At 39.0% G+C, this 18,305-nt stretch overlaps 1 protein-coding gene across 1 annotated transcript in view; it reads left to right on the top strand.

The window, feature by feature from the left end:
* Positions 1 to 18,305, top strand: part of UNC5D (unc-5 netrin receptor D) — a 526,408-nt gene that overhangs the window by 406,149 nt on the left and 101,954 nt on the right. The window lies entirely within an intron of this gene.

Below are 18,305 nucleotides of genomic sequence, written 5' to 3' on the forward strand. Positions count from 1 at the left end.
TGTTACCATACATCTCCTTTAGGGCCTCATTGAGATTTACTTACTCCTAACCGCTGTGTGCCAGAAACAGGGCTCAGGGACGAAGCAACACAGCAAGCACATTTCTTGTCTTTAGGCAGCCCAGAGCCTCATAGAAAATGATTGATCGTTTTAACACTTTCCAGCCAACAGCCATCCTGCCCTTATTCCAATTCATTGTACTCTAAAGACAAATCCAATCAGCTCGCATTTTTGTTCTTCTTAAGCACTAGAGAAATTGACTCTATTGATTACAATGGTAGCTACAGTGCACTTTGGATGGTTTGAGCCTTTTGGCCTAAAGGTAACATAAGTATTCATGATACGCTAAGAATCCACAGGAAAATAAGGAAGTACCCTTCTTCTGTAATCATGTCTGTCTCGACTCGGGCCCTGGTGATGGTGGTGGTGGTGCTGAGCAGGGTGGTGTGTAGAGGTTTGGGTAAGTATGTCTAGATGTGTGGGAGAGAAAGACATAGAGGAAGAGAGAATATTTGCGAAATGGGGGAAGAATTCGATCCTAATTATTCCCAAATATAATGTCCTCGTTTCTATCCCAGGTACTATGCACTTTGTAAAATGATGACAAAAAATATCCAGTCTTTTATTTTGATGTGTCCTACTTACACTAGAAAATGCTGATGAGAAGTGGTTGGTTTAAAAATAAAGGGTCACAACGAATCATGAGAGACTAAGGACATTAGGAGAAGGAAAGGAAAAATGAAGGGGAGGAAATTGGAGGAGGGAGATGAACCATGAAAGACTATGGACTCTGAGAAACAAACTGAGGGTTCTAGAGGGGAGGGGGGTGGGGGGATGGGTTGGCCTGGTGATGGGTATTAAAGAGGGCACGTATTGAATGGAGCACTGGGTGTTATATGCAAACAATGAATCATGGAACACTACATCAAAAACTAATGATGTACTGTATGGTGACTAACATAATAAAATTAAATTAAAAAAAATAAAGGGTCACAGATTAACTGGAGTAAATAGTTTGTGAACAAGCAATGTGGCAAGTGTTAAAACCAACTACGTTCCAGGTGATATGGGAGCTGGGCAAGCATGCCCTGAACTCTTCTGAATTTCTGTGGCACAGAATCTGGCATGATGCATATGCCATACCGGTATGCCGTCGTGTGCATGTGCGTCTTGTTTTCCCATTTGCTTCCGTGTTCCTTAAGCTGGGCACTGTGTCATTACCTCTTTGTTCCCATGGTGCCCAGTACAGTGTCACTTACATAGTAGACGGTCAAATAACGCCTATAGAATAAAGAAATAATTTTCTCTTCCAAAAAAAAAATAAATAAATAAAAACAAAAATAAAGGGTAAGGAAACTTCAGCTAAGTTTTCTTTTTCTTTTTTTTTTTTAAACAAGAACGTGGGCTTATAAACCAAAAAGAACAGTCTCTAAGAAAGTGAGTCATAACCACCAGCCAGATGTTGACCTTTTTAATTTTATGCTGGTTCCAGTGTGATCTTGCATCCAGAAAATGATTGATTGCTCTCTTCAAGGGTGTGGTACCTCTGATGTTTGTACACTCCACTTCTTGACCACAGTCGAACGTCAGACATGTGTAAAAGGCCAGAGTAACCTCCTCTTAACTCAAGAATTATAAAGTTATTTCATGGTGTGACCTATAACATGATCCCCACCAACCGGAAGCCTGCAGAGAAGCCTTGTTTTTATTGATGATTACAGTGCCTGGTGGAAATGTTCTTTATTCTCAAACCAGAAACACTTGATTGTTGCATGTTGCTGGGATGTCTATTTAGCTGGGTGAGTCCAGTTGTGAAGTTGATGATCAGTCCTTAAACGTGTCCAACAATGTAGAAAACATGTACAAAACAGGTACTTGACCTTGAAAATCCGAGACCCCTTGTCTTGGTTAAGGGTACACGTTGCCCAAGCTAAGAACTTACAACAACGTATCAGTTGTATTTATTCTGTGTTGAATCTTCCCTATCTTTACTGAATGCCTTATGCAGGCCTTCATCCTTTCTCTCCTTTGGCAGACTAATAACTACTTATTTGGCCTCTCTAATCCAGCGTCACTTGGCGCCTTCACATTGATACCAGAATGATTTTTTTTGAACCCAGACTCCTTTGGTTAAAACCTATCAGTGGCTCCTTAGTGCTTTCAGGGTTGAGTTCAAATTCCTTGAGTGGCGTATAGGACACATATTCAATGTGCTTTTGTCTGGTCTTATCCTCTTGAACTACTGACTTTATATTCTGAGTGAAGCTGCACAAGACCATCTCTCTGTTCCTGGAATCTGCTACCACGTTGCATTAATTTATTGCTTTATATTTGTACCAAAGTCACTTCATCCATGGTTTCATGTTCAACCTCCCAAGATCCCTCTGAGGAAGGGAAAGAAGGGACCTTTTTTTTTTTTCCTCATTTTACAGAGGAATAATAGGGGTTTAACTCCACGCTGACTTAACAGGCAGGTACTACACAGAATCAACTCTTGATAATCTTTACATTATAGAATTCATGAGTTATCTGTGGAGAAAGTGCAATGTATATTTTTATGGTCTAGCATACTACTGGTCTTCTGGACCCTATATTCAGCTAATTCTTTGATAAGAACTGTATGCTTACTTAAGATACATGTATATACATTTATTTTTCCCAAAATGATTAAATATTCAATTCCAAAATAGGTTATACTCTCTTTTTCAACAGTTGTGATCATTTGATCATTGAATACTTTTGATAAGTAATATGGAAAGGTAGAATAATTAAGGCAAGTAAACTGCTAAATATATTATATACATATATAAAGTATGTAACATACACATCATAGAACAATGAAAGATAGGAGTGGGGAGAATTATAGACTAACCTGTATATTGCATAGGAAACAAGTGTTCCCCCCCCCCACAGTGATATTAATGGAATATCGTAAGCTCATTTTAGTACCAAGATTTAAATTTAAAAAGGAGGGGGTTATAGCATAGAGGCTGTTGAAAAATCTAATTTCCAGCAAATTTGAAAAAAAAAAAGTCATGAAGGCTATTTAGTTTCTTTTTTAAACATTCCCTGTAGTGTTGTGAAGACCAAAAAGCAGCTCTGAGCTAATTCATAAAACCAGAATGCAAAGAAGAGGGGGATAAACTGGGAGGAAACAAATAGGAAACCATCCAATTTAATTGACCAGGCTGATTAAAATGGGAAATGTAAACACCCTCCCCAAATGAGACAGTGTCACAGTGTTGGATGTGCAGAGTCACTTCTTTCTGGATTCCTCTTGGAATGTTTGTAATGCATGACACCACCTAAGTAATTTTAAAAAATTAAAACAGACTTGGAAAAACTCAATTTTGCTGATGAAATTATATAGTTAACTGAAGTAAGCATGACATGGAAAACTAATATAATTTCATTTAAATTTTCCTCCATGGACTTAGAGGTTAGAATTTGGAAGCAATGACTTACTAGCCATGATCTACATTGTGTACGATGATGCAGAAATCAAGGAGTTATCTAAAATAACCAGGTAAGGATGCCTATGAAGATAAAAATGTGATGTGGGACAGTCACTTAGCCTGCCAGCCATCTAGAAATGGATTGCTTTTCTAGTTAATGTATTAGTTTGTGGGGGGGGGGGGGGGGAAGAGATATGCAATTTAAGATAATTTGTTTACCTCTTAGAGACCAGGAGTGTTAGAAACATTTGGAGGAACATATCTTTAATGAAAATAGCTTTTTGCTTTCTGCTTAAAAACATAATATAGATGGCAGAAAATAAGGTAAACTAGGTGATAAAGTAACAAACAATCTAGAAACCTCAGTAGCTTAAAATAACAAAGATTGATTTCTCTCTTGTGTTATGTAGCTATCACATGTCATCTGGGAGCTCTGTTCATGACAGTCTTACTGCAGTTCCAAGGTTAATGGAATAGCCATTCTCAAAAAAATTGTGAGCTGTTGTGGCAGAGGGAGAAAGACAGAAGTCAAAAGAGTCTCAACACAGGAAAGTAAATACTCAGTCCTGGAACTGACAAGCTACTTCAACTGACGACTGATTGACCGGAACTAGTCACATGACCCCAGCAAACTAAAAAGGGGCCAGGAAGTGAAACTACTTATAAAAGGGGGAGCCAGAAATTTTGTCAAATAGTTCATACTAAAAATTTCAGCAGTATAGGGATTTAGAAAGAAGAAAATTTTGATCACTGATAATTCCACCACCCAAATAACATTTGGTGAACTGCCTTCCAGCTATTTATGAGTGTCTCTGAATGGGGAGATAATAGAAATGCAGTTTTAAGATCTGCTTTTTACACTTAATAAATATCTCATGGAGATATTTCCCATTAGAAATGCATCCTTCTTTTTGATGGGTGCATAGTATTCTGTGGAATAATAAATGTCCATAATTGACTGAATCTTTAGTGAACAATTAGGTTGTTTCCAGTTTCTTCATTATTATAGACAAGGCTATAATTATCATCTTAGCATATATCTCTGGATTTTTACCGATGATTATTCTGCTGGAACCAGTAGAAATTTACATCAAACGATGGCAGTATTTTCAGTTTTGGTAAAAACTGCAAGACTGTCCCACAAAAGGGATGTACTAATTTAGACCAGCACCTAAAGTAAATGAAAACATCTATTTCTTTACAATTTTGACAACCCTATATAGTTTCAGGCTTTGCCACAAGAATAGGCTAACGGTAATCCTCTTGTTTTCATTTTTGGAGAAGTTAAACAATTTTTATGTTAGTTCTCCATACATATTTTTCTCCTCTAGTCTATTCAAGTACTTAGCTCATTTTCTGTTGGAAGTTGTCTTTCCTATTGATTTTAGCATGATCTTTGTATATTAGAAAGCAAGCTGATGTTCAGTACATATTGGTAGAACATATTATCCAGCATCCATTTTTATTGGATAGGCATCATGCTGTACAAATTACAAAATGTATTTAATATCTCTGTTGATTTTAGTATAATAACACTTTGTCATATGTTGCAAACATCTTTTTTATGTTTAAGGCATCTTTTACATTTGTTAAACTTTAAAATTTTAGTAGTCAATCTTTGTGCTTTTGCTATTTATACCATGCAGGTAATCCTTGTCCTGTCTAAAAATTACCAAAATACTCACCTGTGCTTTCTTATGGTACTTCTGTGGTTTCACTGACTATATTTTTAATATTTTATATGCCTGGGTTTGTTTTACTATAAGGAGTGAAAAAGAGATACCACTTTATTTTTCAATCGCCAATTGACTTTGGGGAAATTCTAGTGAATATGAGGAAAGTGAAAGAGGAGGAAAATATTTTATTTATTTATTTACATTCATTAACAAAGACAGAGTGGAGTCCTTTAGTTCACATGCTGTAGGAGGAGCTTCATGTAGAAATGGAGCCTGGGACTTTACTATACTCACCTTTTACTTCAGGGATAATTTTTCAATACTTAAAATGTTTTCTTTTTTGGCTTCCATGATACATACATTTCTGATTTCTCTCTTACCTCAATAGCAACAACATATTTTTGTAGTTTCCTCTTCCCTTTTGTGTCATTAAAATGGTGATTTTTCTTGGGGCGCCTGGGTGGCTCAGTCGTTAAGCGTCTGCCTTCGGCCCAGGTCATGATCCCAGGGTCCTGGGATCGAGCCCCGCATTGGGCTCCCTGCTCCGCGGGAAGCCTGCTTCTCCCTCTCCCGCTCCCCCCGCTTGTGTTCCCTCACTCGCTGTGTCTCTCTCTGTCAAATAAATAAAATCTTAAGAAAAAAAATGGTGATTTTCTTTAGGGTGTTGTATCTTTACCCTCCCCCACTCGCCACCCCACCCCACCCCCGCCATTTTATACTTTTTGCTTCATTTCACAATTAAATACAATGGATACAATTTATCCTGAAGCTCATGGAGGAAATATGCCCACAAAGTAGTTGACTATGTTTGTCTGGAGCTGAAGAGAGAGCTGGGTTAAAGTGTTTATTTCAAAGCCTTAATATACATTGTAAACTTCATGGAGTTATTCAAGTGCTTAGCTTATTTTTCTGTTGTCATGTCTGCTTGTCTGTTTCTTCTACTGATTTGAGAGTGCTCTTTGTATATTAGGACCAAGGTGATATTCAGTCAATGCATATCAGTACAACATCCCAAAATGATCTTTTCATCTGAGTTCCCTATATCACTTGTCCAAGTTAGAAATACGGGTGCCAAATTTCGACTGTCCTCTCTTTAAATCTTATATCAAATCTTCATTCATTCTGTTTTAGCCCTTCAATTCTTGTCAAGGCTCTTTACTATATACCCATCACAGCCTTCCAGTTCGGTCTACCAGAGTCTCCCCAGGCTTATTGTTATAGTCTTCTAAGGATTTCTCTGACTTAGCTTTGCCTGTCCCTCCCTGTCCCATATATTCTATATATGACATCAAGAGTGTGCTTTTTAATGTAAAATTATTATGTCACTAACCCTCCCATTTTTTCTGTGAATTCCTATTTTCAGATAAGAAGGTTCAAATATTATAATGTCAGACATGTAAAAAAAATCCTCCATTCCTTTCTCTTGTAAGAAAAAAAGTTCTAAATCCAATTCCACATGTTGAGCTTAAAGTATCTGTGAAGCATACAAAAATAGATGCTGAGTAGGCATCTGAATATAAGAAGCTATAGCTCAAGGTCAATGACCTGAGGATATTCATTTGGAAATGTTCAGTATGTGGCCATGACACACAAGTCTGGTGATATCATATTGGAAAGACATTGTACAGGCTGGTGTAGAGAGGGGCCTAATCCTGAGAGCCAAAGAAATGCAACACTTCGTGTTTCAATAGAGAAGAAGCCAACAAAGGAGACAAGGCAGGATTGGTCGGAAGGGTGGAAGGAGAGAACATGTGGAATTATTAAAAAAACAATGGAGGAGAAAATTCGAGAATGTTATCATTATCCCTGAAAGTCCAGTAAGAATGCAAAACAATGTGCATTTAGTGAATGTAGCAACTTGGAGATCACTGGTGGCCTTAGCAAGAGCAATTCCAGTGAGTTGATGGGGTGGAAGCCCATTTGAAATGTAATGATAAGGGTTGAATATTTGCCAAAGAATTCAAGAGAGGCGGCTATGAAAAAACAAAGGAAGGAGTTTTTGTTTGTTTGTTGATTTAAGTTGCTATAATTTTGAGCATGTTTGAATATTTCAGTTCTTGCCTTCTCAGTTACTTTTTAAGTATAAAAACATAAGGATGCCCAGCTCACCAAGTGGGTTAAGATGTGAAAGAGCCTAGATTGGTATCCAGTGTATAGCAGTCAGTACAAATAAAATGTGAGTCTCCCTTCCTTCCTCTTTTCCCTCCTCTTGCCCCGCTGGGCCTATCATCCTTTGTAACAGTACAACCCACTGTATGTCGTTACAGTAGAAATCCTTTTCTGTCTTTCTCCATATAATCTGCCCTCTCTCAATCATCTCTTTAATGTTTGTTGAAGTCCTGGGCACATTCTAATATATGTATGTATAATCTTAACTAGTTAAGTTGAATTGCCCCTTTAGCTCTAAAATTTGGAACTAAATCTGTTGCCCTCTTTACAAAATAGATTTAACTCTCCTGGACCCTTTCCAGGCTGACAATGGTTAACAAGGCAACAGGTCCCGTGTCTGATGGGAGGGCAAAAATGAAAACAGTATGAACAGCAGTGGAGTTACCCTGGCCAAACAGCACTGAGTTTCTGCACAGACAACTATTGTTTGGAGCAGATAAGGACGGGTTTTGTCACAGTTTTATTCCTCATCAGTATTTCGGAGAGAACACAAGAGGTGATGGGAAGTACTGTCTAAAATGTAAAAGCACTATCCTTGACCACTGATCTAGAGAAATTATCCATACAAGACTTTAGACTTTACAGTTATGTTATTATATTGAGTGTGATATTTTTTTTTTTGTACAGCATGTATTTTTTTTTCCTTCTTTCTTAGCAGCTTTTTGTCTGTCAGCTAAAAGGGAACTTGCATGGAGTGTATAGTAATCAAAGAGATGAAAGATGAATGAATATAGAGCTTTTTTTTTTTTTAAGCACTATTAACTCAGTGGCATCTACCTGGAATGTAGATGCACTTTGGTGATTTCATTTTGATAATGTTGTACGCTGGTCTCTGATAATTGCCTTCTGTAATTGGAACAAATTTATGATTATGCTAATTCATTCTCAGCCACCCAGTATACGGAAGCTGAGCTAATCCATATCTGTCCATGCATTTCCTTTGTAGATCATTACATGATTAGCCTTTCACTGTGGCTGATGGAAACATTTTTATTCCGAGCAGCCTAGATTTCTCAGATGGTGTATATATATGTATGTGTAAGTGATATGTGTTTGTGTATCTTTATCTAATTGTGTGTAACTCAGATATCAGCACCTAAAACCAGTTTATGATATGAATGTTTAGTCTTTAATGCTTTAATCCTTAAAAATGGCTATTTTCTCAATAGTTGAGCATATATTACATGGTAGCAAGGAACAAGAAAAGGGAATTGTTAATTAATATCTCCCGACTACCACCTTTAAACCTTATTTACATAGTAGAAATTGTGGGAGAAAATATGAATACAGAAACAGTTTTAAGTCTCTCTGAAAGCCAACTCTTTGTAATCTTGTTAGAGAGTTCTTCCCATCCTAAAATAGTCTCTTCAAATGAAATGGAGCATGACACTATATTTATGATCACTCCTTGGGATATCAAGCTTTGCAAGCACCTTCTAGGTGTTGCTTCGTCAAAGGTTCAAACCCAGAATCCTTTTTTTCCTAGCAGATGGGAATGAGCAAAGGTAGAGTTAGCAAAACACAAGATGTGTTGCACTATGGAAAACACAGCTGAAAATGGCAGCAGGTGCCTCTCCTGACAAATCCTCTGCCCATTGCTTCTCTCTCCCCATTCTCTTATTGATGTTTCCTCCGTTCCATGTTGTCTTTTGCCTTTCACATTCTTGTAAATGTTTTACATTAATGTAAACAGGGCTCATTCTTCACTAGTGACAGTGTTACACTTTCAGTAAACAGTGGATCAGGGTGTTCCCTTTCTCAGAGACCGTTTACCTGTCAAAATGAATAAGAAAATACATGAGACTACACCTGACTTTCATAACTAAAAAGGGGAAGTTAAAGGACAACACTGATCTGACAAGAGACATACAATGTCAGAACATCAAGTTCCATCACCAGAATCCTGGCTTCTGCAGAGGTACGCATGTCTGTAATTTCCTTCAGCATCAGCGAGTGCGATTCAATCTGTGATCATTAGGTTCCTATCATTTGCCTGGTTCTGCTGCTGTGACTTCACAATTAAGTTGGATTTCTGCTTCCTTTTGTGATGCATAATCAGATAAGTAGAGCTAAATTGAAGAAACTGCAGTGTAGGTGGCTTTAAAATCAATCTATACAGTCTGGCAAGAAAAGGAAGACAAAAGGGGAAACCTGATAGTAGGGTTATAAATAACTTGAAGGAAATATTATCAAGGAGAGAGGAGAGGACAGGTGACATCTCCTCTGAAAGTGGCAAAGCAAGAAATGGCCTGAACTAAACCTTAGAAAACAGTATGCTCTGGGGCTCCTGGGTGGCTCAGTCAGTTGAGTGCCGACTCTTGGCTTGGGCTCAGGTCATGATCTCAGGGTTGTGGGATCAAGCCCCACGTTGGGCTCCCTGCTCAGCAGGGAGTCTGCCTTCCCTCTCTCTCTACTCCCTCCCCCGCTCACATGTGAGCACATGCTTTCTCTCAAATAAATCTTAAAAAAAAAAAAAAAAAGAAAAAGTCCGTACGCTCCACTGTGAGTAGAGGAATGTCACTCTATGCAATAAGTAAGTCCCAGTTTAGATTTATTCAAGAATGGCAGGCCAAATCATGGGAAATGTTAAAGAATAGCACTTTATGTGGTCAGTAAAAGACATAAGAAAACAGCTAATGTTTTCTGGTAGAAAAGGTATTTGAAGGCTACTGCTTCTAGTTCTGCCATTTTCCAAGTATGTTGTATTAGGCAAATCCTAGGATCTATGAAATGGGAAGAATATCTTTTCTTCACCTACCTTGGAGTTCTGAGGATCAAATGAGATAAGGTCTTGAAGCATAGTGTGTTCACTTGGGAGTATAAAGACCATGACCAATATCTCTGTGGCTTCTTGCCTTTTGCTCATGGTCACAAGATGGCTGTCATGTCTTTAGAATCACATTCATGCCCAAACAGGTGAAAGGCCAGAAATACCTGTTCCTTTTCTCAGGAAAGCAAATGTTTTTCTACACATCCCCCAACTCACTTAGATACAGTTGGCCTTCTTAAATATTTTAAGACTGCAGGCTGTATTGTCCCAGCCTGATTTCATGGACTGTGTGTTCCACTCATTTCTGCTCATTGCCAAAAAAGCAAATAAAACACCAGATAACTTTGAGAGGGCTACCATAACTTTCCATGAGTTATACGTGGACAAATATTGAGTAATTTTTGATGTCAAAATAACTCTGGCCACATTCTGAACATTCTGACATGTTAGTATAATATAACCAGAACGTGCACATTCAAATGAGAGCTGTCCTTTAAATCAGCCCCCTAGGAGACTATACACTGATTCCAACAGTGAGGCTTTTATCAAGAAAATTTTTTGCAGCTCTTCCTTAGGAATGATCATGAAATCCTGAAATATGTCTACAAAATTATCTTCGATGGTGCCAGTCCTCTCTATTTCAGTGTAATTTTGCAAATAGCATATGGTCATTCCGCCCAAATCTGGCAAATGGTATAGATGACTGCACACAGTTGTTGCAAGCCTCTCGGATTCCGATTCTGGCCCTGCCATTGACTATGTATCCAACTCTGGGCAAGGTATCCTTGGGGGCTATCTCAAGGTGCTATCTACCCCTTACCAGGTAGAATGAATTCCTCTGCTTTCTGTTTTCTCACAGAAGTCATCACATTTGTTATTTTGTAAGATGGGAACTTCACAGAAAGTTTGAGATGTAATGTAGGGAATGACAACAGTGGGAACTGCTGTGCCCTTCCACTATTTACCTGACTCTGCCTCTCCTACTCCCTAATGTAGTCTTTCTCTCCACTCTGTCCTAGGGGCTTGCCTTCCCAAGCCACCCTTAGTTGTAGTAGGGAGAAAAAAACCACATTGATTATGCTATATAATTCATACTTTGAGCAAATACATAAATTCAACATAAGACCATATGTAGTCATTATGAAGTGGCTCCCAGAATATATTTAAGAACAACTACATTAAAAATGTCTGTCTTCTAGATCATATGTGTGCTCAACCCTGGGATCTAAAGCAAGGATATCCTTCTCCTTTGACCCTCACTCCATGATGCAGCTTGAAGTTTTATTGTATGTATGTGTATCATGCCTGTCTCTAAATTTGTAAGCACATCAATTTGAGCTAGAAAATGTATTCAAGAGATGCCATTGAACATCCTCCGAAGTAGGTTCTGTGCAAGATAAAAGAATATTTAAAACATTGTTGCGTGTTCTTAAGGAGCATGCCACTGAGTCATTTTCAGAAAGAAAATGATCACAGGCAATGAGTAGATGGAGAACCTTCAAAAGTCATAAATCTGAGTTTACATCTATAGTACATATGAGCAACTCAATTTCGTAACCAGTCTAGCAAATCCCCAAAGAGGACTGGAATTGGAGGATAGGTACATGATATCAACAAATGGTCCTCACTGGCATTTTCTCAGGGATATTAAGGAAAAGTTTCAGGTTGAAGCTATCTAGAAATCAGAGAAGAGGTTTGGGATCCTGCATGAGAAGAGAGCTGGGCCATTAAAATGGCTTTTTCTTTCTAGTCTAGTTTTTTTCTTTTTTTCTTTCTTTCTTTTTTTTTTTTTTACATTTCTGAAAGGTTAGTAACACTGCCTTCTCATTGTCTTATGGAATATTAAGAACAAAAACAGGAGCATTAGAATTCTGACATACTGTCTGATGGAAATAAACCTTTAAGTGTAAGGTTTATGTGTGTACATTCATAGATGTCTTTGACAAAAGGTCGGTAGAGGTGAAATGTTAGGTCTCATACAAACATTTTCACCTGTAACCCAGGTCTCAGATAAGGTTATCCCCCACAGAGCATCAATCCATTACTCTTCTAAAGGAGGTTCCCTCCCCATCCAATTACACCTTGCTGCCTATTTCTGAGAAAATCTATAGGCTCATCAATTACATACATTCGGTCCCCTGCTAATCAGAATGACTGATCAGGAACCTGGCAGGAAATCTAATTGTCTTTGATGGTCTGCTTTTCCAGATTTGTTTATAAACTGGAAAAATCTACAAATTGCAGACCATCTGTACATAACACTATGCTAATAGATGCGGGCATCCTACAAATCCATAAGCTCATTACCTCTAAGTAACTAGTTTCTTCACACGCTTCTTTTTTTTTTTTTTTTTTAAAGATTTTATTTATTTATTTGAGACAGAGAGAATGAGAGAGACATAGAGCACATGAGAGGGGGGAGGGTCAGAGGGAGAAGCAGGCTCCCCGCCGAGCAGGGAGCCCGATGCGGGACTCGATCCCGGGACTCCAGGATCATGACCTGAGCCGAAGGCAGTCGCTTAACCAACTGAGCCACCCAGGTGCCCTCTTCACACGCTTCTAACTGGGTTAATTTATCTAAACCAAATAAGGAGAAACATATGAAGAATTGTTTCTCTGAGGGGTGAATGCCTCCAACAACCTTCTGGACTGGTAAGCCTCTCTGTCAAAGAGATGACCTGTTAGCACAAGGTCATTTGGCTTTAGTGATACAAATGTCCTTTAGCTTAAGGTAGTCAATGTATTGATCCCATAATGCTAATTTGAAAATTTGCGTTGCTTCTGTTAAGGGCTTAATTAGGGCCTTCCCGGTGTTGGCAACCTCTTGTAAAATAATTTTCTAACTCAATATTCATGCCCTTATGATACTTGTCAGACATTCCCATGAGAAAGCCTGGAGAGTGGCATATGATACATATGAACCATAACATTTTAGGATGATGGGGGAGGCAGATTTAATGAAAAGAAATTAACTCCAGTGAAAGATATCTTTGTGGTAATGTTCACAAGTGGCCAGAAAGCTGGTGTGTTGTATTTGTGGAGAAGAGGGAGTGAATCTAGTTCCTGGATATATTTTGTTTGGCCCTCCCAATAGATTTTGAGCCATCGTGTTAGAATCAAGAAATATTACATTAGAATATACGTCCCTGGTTTTCTTGTGAGAGTTGGAAGCTCTGGCTACCATGGTAGCCATGGTCTGAACCTGACTGATGGCTGCACATTTGCAACAGGTCATGTGATCTACATTTTGTCATAAATAGCCACCACTTCCCTATACATCCTGACACAGAGGCTCAATACTCCAGAAATTCAAAGACCACCGTGAATTTAAAAGCAAGAGATTTTTAAGCAAAAATGAGGTCATTGTCACTTTCCTTATACTCATTGTTGGTTTTTTGGTCTTTTTTTGGTTTTTTAATACTCATGTATCTACCTAAAGTGGGAAAAACAAAAGGAGACAGAAAGTGATAACATTTTTTAAGACAAATGAGAGTGAGCTCATTCCTTTGGAGAAATGAACAGCCCCTTGTCTTTACTATGCAAGTGATGTTCATGGATGTCTTGCACCCAGGGCCACTTCGGTAATTTATGTTCCCTCCCTGGCCCCCAGAAACATTTGAGTTTGCAACTGCTGGTTTAGGGCATGCTTTCGCTATCTTATTTATTAAACTACTCAACATTAGGAGCACTTAGCTCATCAAAAATGTTTTAAAATTTCTCTAAGTGACAAAAGCGTAAATCCAAAAGCAATTTGTCATTTTTATACGCCCAGAAAATACCAAACTGATTTCCTCATAAAGATTTTGCCATCAGTTTAATGGATAAACTATTAGTTTACATAAAAAACAGTCCCACAGTTAGGAGTCTCCTAATGCACTGCTTGTTTATAGACATAATTGGATTGAGGGACCTCAGTCATGACACCGTAAACACTGAGTATACCACAACATGTATATAACTATGATACCAAATTCATCCTCTATCAGTGTTTTTCAGACTGTGATCTGGGGAGACATATTGCATATGTCCATAGTACATGTGGATGGGTAGGGGGTAGATTGTATGGTGGGTGCAACTTATATGGGTGTACAGGTTGTGCCTGAACATCTCTACAGGGCATGACTGACATAGGGAAGGACAGGGATGATCTCTGCTGGAGTCCTGCCAACAGTGGCTCCGGGAATGGCCACATTAATTCAGCTTAGGGTCCCTCCCATCTGTGGCTCTGATACCCTCACGTCTTCAGCGGTTGTAAGAAATTGCCTTATCTATTTTTTCATCTTGGGCTTTCAGATAAGCATTAAACTGAGGAAACATTCTATGTTTAAATATAAATTTGAAAACCACTGTGCCACATGGTAATTAAGAGGGATTTTTTAAGCTAAAGTGATTTTGTCAGATTACTAAATAGCTTTCCATTGAATGTGCCACAGGAAGGACAGCTTTCTCTTAAAACCTCTATAAACATACTGCATTTTCTTCCAGTCATTTTTTAAGTATATATATGTTCATGATTTTTTTTTTGTTTTATGAATTTATGGTAACGCTAAACATACAATTTTGCATTTTGACTCTTTCATATATTAGGAGCATTTTTTATGTTTTCTCTAGTTGAAATCATGACTTTTCATGTCTATATAACATTAAATCATATTGTTGCATCATGATTTATTTCAACAAAGCTCTATTTGGCATGTGGCTTTGGCATACGTTTTTCTTTCTCCCTCCCTCCCTCTCTTTCTCTACCAAAAATAATTTATTGTGTTTAAATCCTTGCTGTAGCCCTAATACTTTCCTTTAGTAAATTCCTAGGATCATCATTACAAGAACAAAAGGCATTACTATCTTTAAGACTATCGGATAGAGATAAATATTAGGAAGACAATTAAAGCAGATAGGGCAGAAGAGTGGACAGGGAAGGGTGGTGGCTTAGGAAAAAGGACTAGTAGGCAAGACCTCTCTGAGGAGGTAACATTTGATCAGAGACTTGAATGAAAAGTGAGATTGAGCCATGAGGGTGCTTATGGGAAAGGCCTTCCAGGCAAAGGAATCAGCAAGTGTTAAGGCCCTGAGGTGGGTGGGAACTTGCTTTGAGCTTTCTAGGACAGGAAGGAGTCCATGACGGCTGGAACAGAGGGAGCAGGGATTACTTGGGGGCATCTGAGGTGGAGAACTGATTGGGGGGCCAGACTGAGAAGGGCTTTGTTAGCCTTGGTAAGGATTTGCAATTTCATTCTAAGTGAGATTCAAGACCATTGAAGGGTTTTGAGCCAGAAATGATCTGATTCCTTCATGGAGAATCAACTGTGGAGGCAAGAATAAAAGCAGCCCACAGCCCAGGTAGTTAGAGGCAGTTGCTCAGATCCCAGAAAGGGGATAATGGTAGAGTAGCAATCACAGAAATGCCCCATACTCTGCAAGTTCCGCAAAAAACAAACCACAAAAATAAAAACTGCGTGTGTGTGTGTGTGTGTGTGTAGAATTTTAATCTTTGGTATTTTGGTAGAAAAAACTTCATTATATTAACTTTCTTATGAGTGGTGCAGGATATTTATTCAGTTGTTTAATTGCCACATGTCCCTTTTCTTTGTCTTTATGCTGTATTATCAAGGATGGAGTTCTATCATTAGTGTATGAGAGCTTGAGCTCTTGAGATTATGATTCCTCGGATCATCATATTTTCCCCCTTTTATCTGCCACATTTGTAGCAAATATTTTCCTAGTTTGTTGGTTGTTTAATTTTGTGTATGGTTTATTCTTATGTAAGTTTTCAATTTGAAGCTAAACCTCTACACTTGATGATGGTGGTTTTGATTTCTTCTAAGCTGAAATTCCTTCAGGAAAGCTTTCTTTGGTTTCCAGGTGCTGGGACTCCTTTGGTTTCAGTCTCCAGAGCTCTTTCTGGCTGTTTACTCGCTAGAGATCATTTACTTCTGGGTCAGAACTGCCTGACTTTACTGACCAGCTGTTTATGGGGAACTGTGGTAAAGAAGACTTAGGTGGGGACATAGGGAACAGCTTTCTAGGTATCACAAATAGCAAGAGGAAGGGAATGAACAATCAGAAAACTGGGCAATTTACATGCAGAATTTCTGAACCAGGAGAGTGGAGTAGAACAGAAGGTCCCCAGACCTACTTTAAGCAGACCAGCTTGTTCTTTCCAGTGACATAGCTGTGATGGTGGTGATTTAAAAAATCCATCCCTGTTGGCCTTACAGCAAGTGTTTCATCCCAGATATCAGTGACAGTGTGACTCCCAGCTCCTGTTTTCTGGTTGTGATGTGGATTGACTTCTTTATTTCCACCTTACCCATTAACTCTAAGATCCATGAAAGGAGAGGCTATGCAGGTGGGTTTTGTCTATCTAGCTTTACCCAACTCTCCAGCCCCCCTCTGATAGCCAGTATGTGTTTGAATATTCATCTGTGAATAAGTGAATTACTATAAAATATGCAGTGTCAGTGGGGAATGGAGGGCAGTTTTTCACAGACTGGGGGTCAGATGTGTTTTAAAATCACTTCCACTGTCCTGTTTTGTTCAACACAGCCGTGCTTTGGGGCTTGGGGGGGTCATCATTAGTGCCTGTGCCTCCTCCAGTCTGGGACATGGTGACCCCTTCAGGAACTACCAGGAACTCTGGTAGTCAGGCTTACTTCTTTACTTCATGGCCCTGAACCACATTCCTTTTTCCTCCTCTTCCTGATATGTAAAAGCAGCTCTCAGATCTCTTCTTTCGGCTATTTTGTGTCACCTTATTTTCCAAAATTGACCTCTTGGAGGGTACCTTTTGGATGGTGATGTTTTTGGTACTCTGAACTCTTGTTTAATGGGGTAAATTTCATCATAGAGACCAACAAATCCTTATAAAACCAAATTGTACAACAGATGTCACTTGTTTATTGGTAAATTAGGATTCCTTAGATTTAAACAGGAGTGAGTCTCATTCCAAAGCCAGCTTTCAATCATCTGTGCTAATGGCGGGCAGGGTAAGAGGAAAAATCCCCCAATGCATTTGCTACTGTGTGGTGTCTCTTTGGTGTAGTCACTGCTATTGCTTTTTGTGTTACATTATGGTTTTGATGTGTCTGTTAAATTTCTGTGTATAATATACTTTGATACCTAGAGCTAAATGGTTATTGTCAAACAAGATGCATCTAGCACTACCAAGATGGCACTAGAGAGTGGAGTTGTTGTTTAGATACAGAAGCGGAGGACACAATGGGAAGGCAGGCAGTTCAGGGGTGAAATTGGCCTGCTTTGTAAAATAGGGGCACTAAGAGTGCTGCACTCCATCTGGGGGGAAGGTGAGGATCTAGGGAGCAGAAGGTTCCATCTCTGTCTTCTCCAGGTATCCAAGGAAAGTGACGTTTGGACCAAGGGTAGAATCAGAGCAGAACTGGAAAGAGGAAAATAGGTTCTCTGGGAGCAAACTAGAGAAAATAAATCAGAGATGGGACTAGCCTGTGCCCAGAGAATGTTGGAAGTCGCTCCTCCAGAGGAGAAGCTGGGCCTTAAATGTGCCGGGCATCTAACCCAGCCTAAATGTCTGTTGGATCATTGAAGGAGTTACATAATTGATCACCAGAGAAATGTATCTCCAAGACTAGAGAACACTGAGATTTGGATTTTACTCCCTATGATTGCCCAAATCTGTATTATATTGGCCTTTATACATTATCACACCTTTTTAAAAAAATTTAAATATTTATTTTAGAGAGAGAGTGTGAGCAGGGGGAGAGGTGGCGGGGGAAGGGAGGGAGCAGACTACCCCACTGAGCACAGAGCCCCGAGGCAGGGCTCAGTTCCAGGACCCTGTGAGCTTGACCTGAGCTGAAACCAAGAGTTGGATGCTTAACCAACTGAGCCACCCAAGCGCCCCATCCCACCTTTCTTAAAATGTGTTTAAATGCAAACATTGACCTGAAACCTTGTCTGACAATATAAATATCCTCTCAGCACAAAGTTCTGCATATATGTGTTGACTTTCTGAGCTCCGTATTAGACTTGTGGAAACAGTCGTCATCATCAGAGTTGCAATAAAATGAAATATAACAAAATGACCTAATTGTAGTCCCCTCTTTTCTCTCTTCCCCCGCCTTTTTAAAAAATGGGTCAAAGTCAGTACATATTTGTGTTCTTTTCCTGCCTCCAGTTTATTAACTCGAGTGAACACTGATTCATTTCCCAGATATGCCAAATTGGCTAAATAAAAGGGATGGGATATGGAAAAATCAT

This window comes from Neomonachus schauinslandi, chromosome 2, assembly GCF_002201575.2.
Source record: "Neomonachus schauinslandi chromosome 2, ASM220157v2, whole genome shotgun sequence".
Taxonomy (NCBI): domain Eukaryota; kingdom Metazoa; phylum Chordata; class Mammalia; order Carnivora; family Phocidae; genus Neomonachus; species Neomonachus schauinslandi.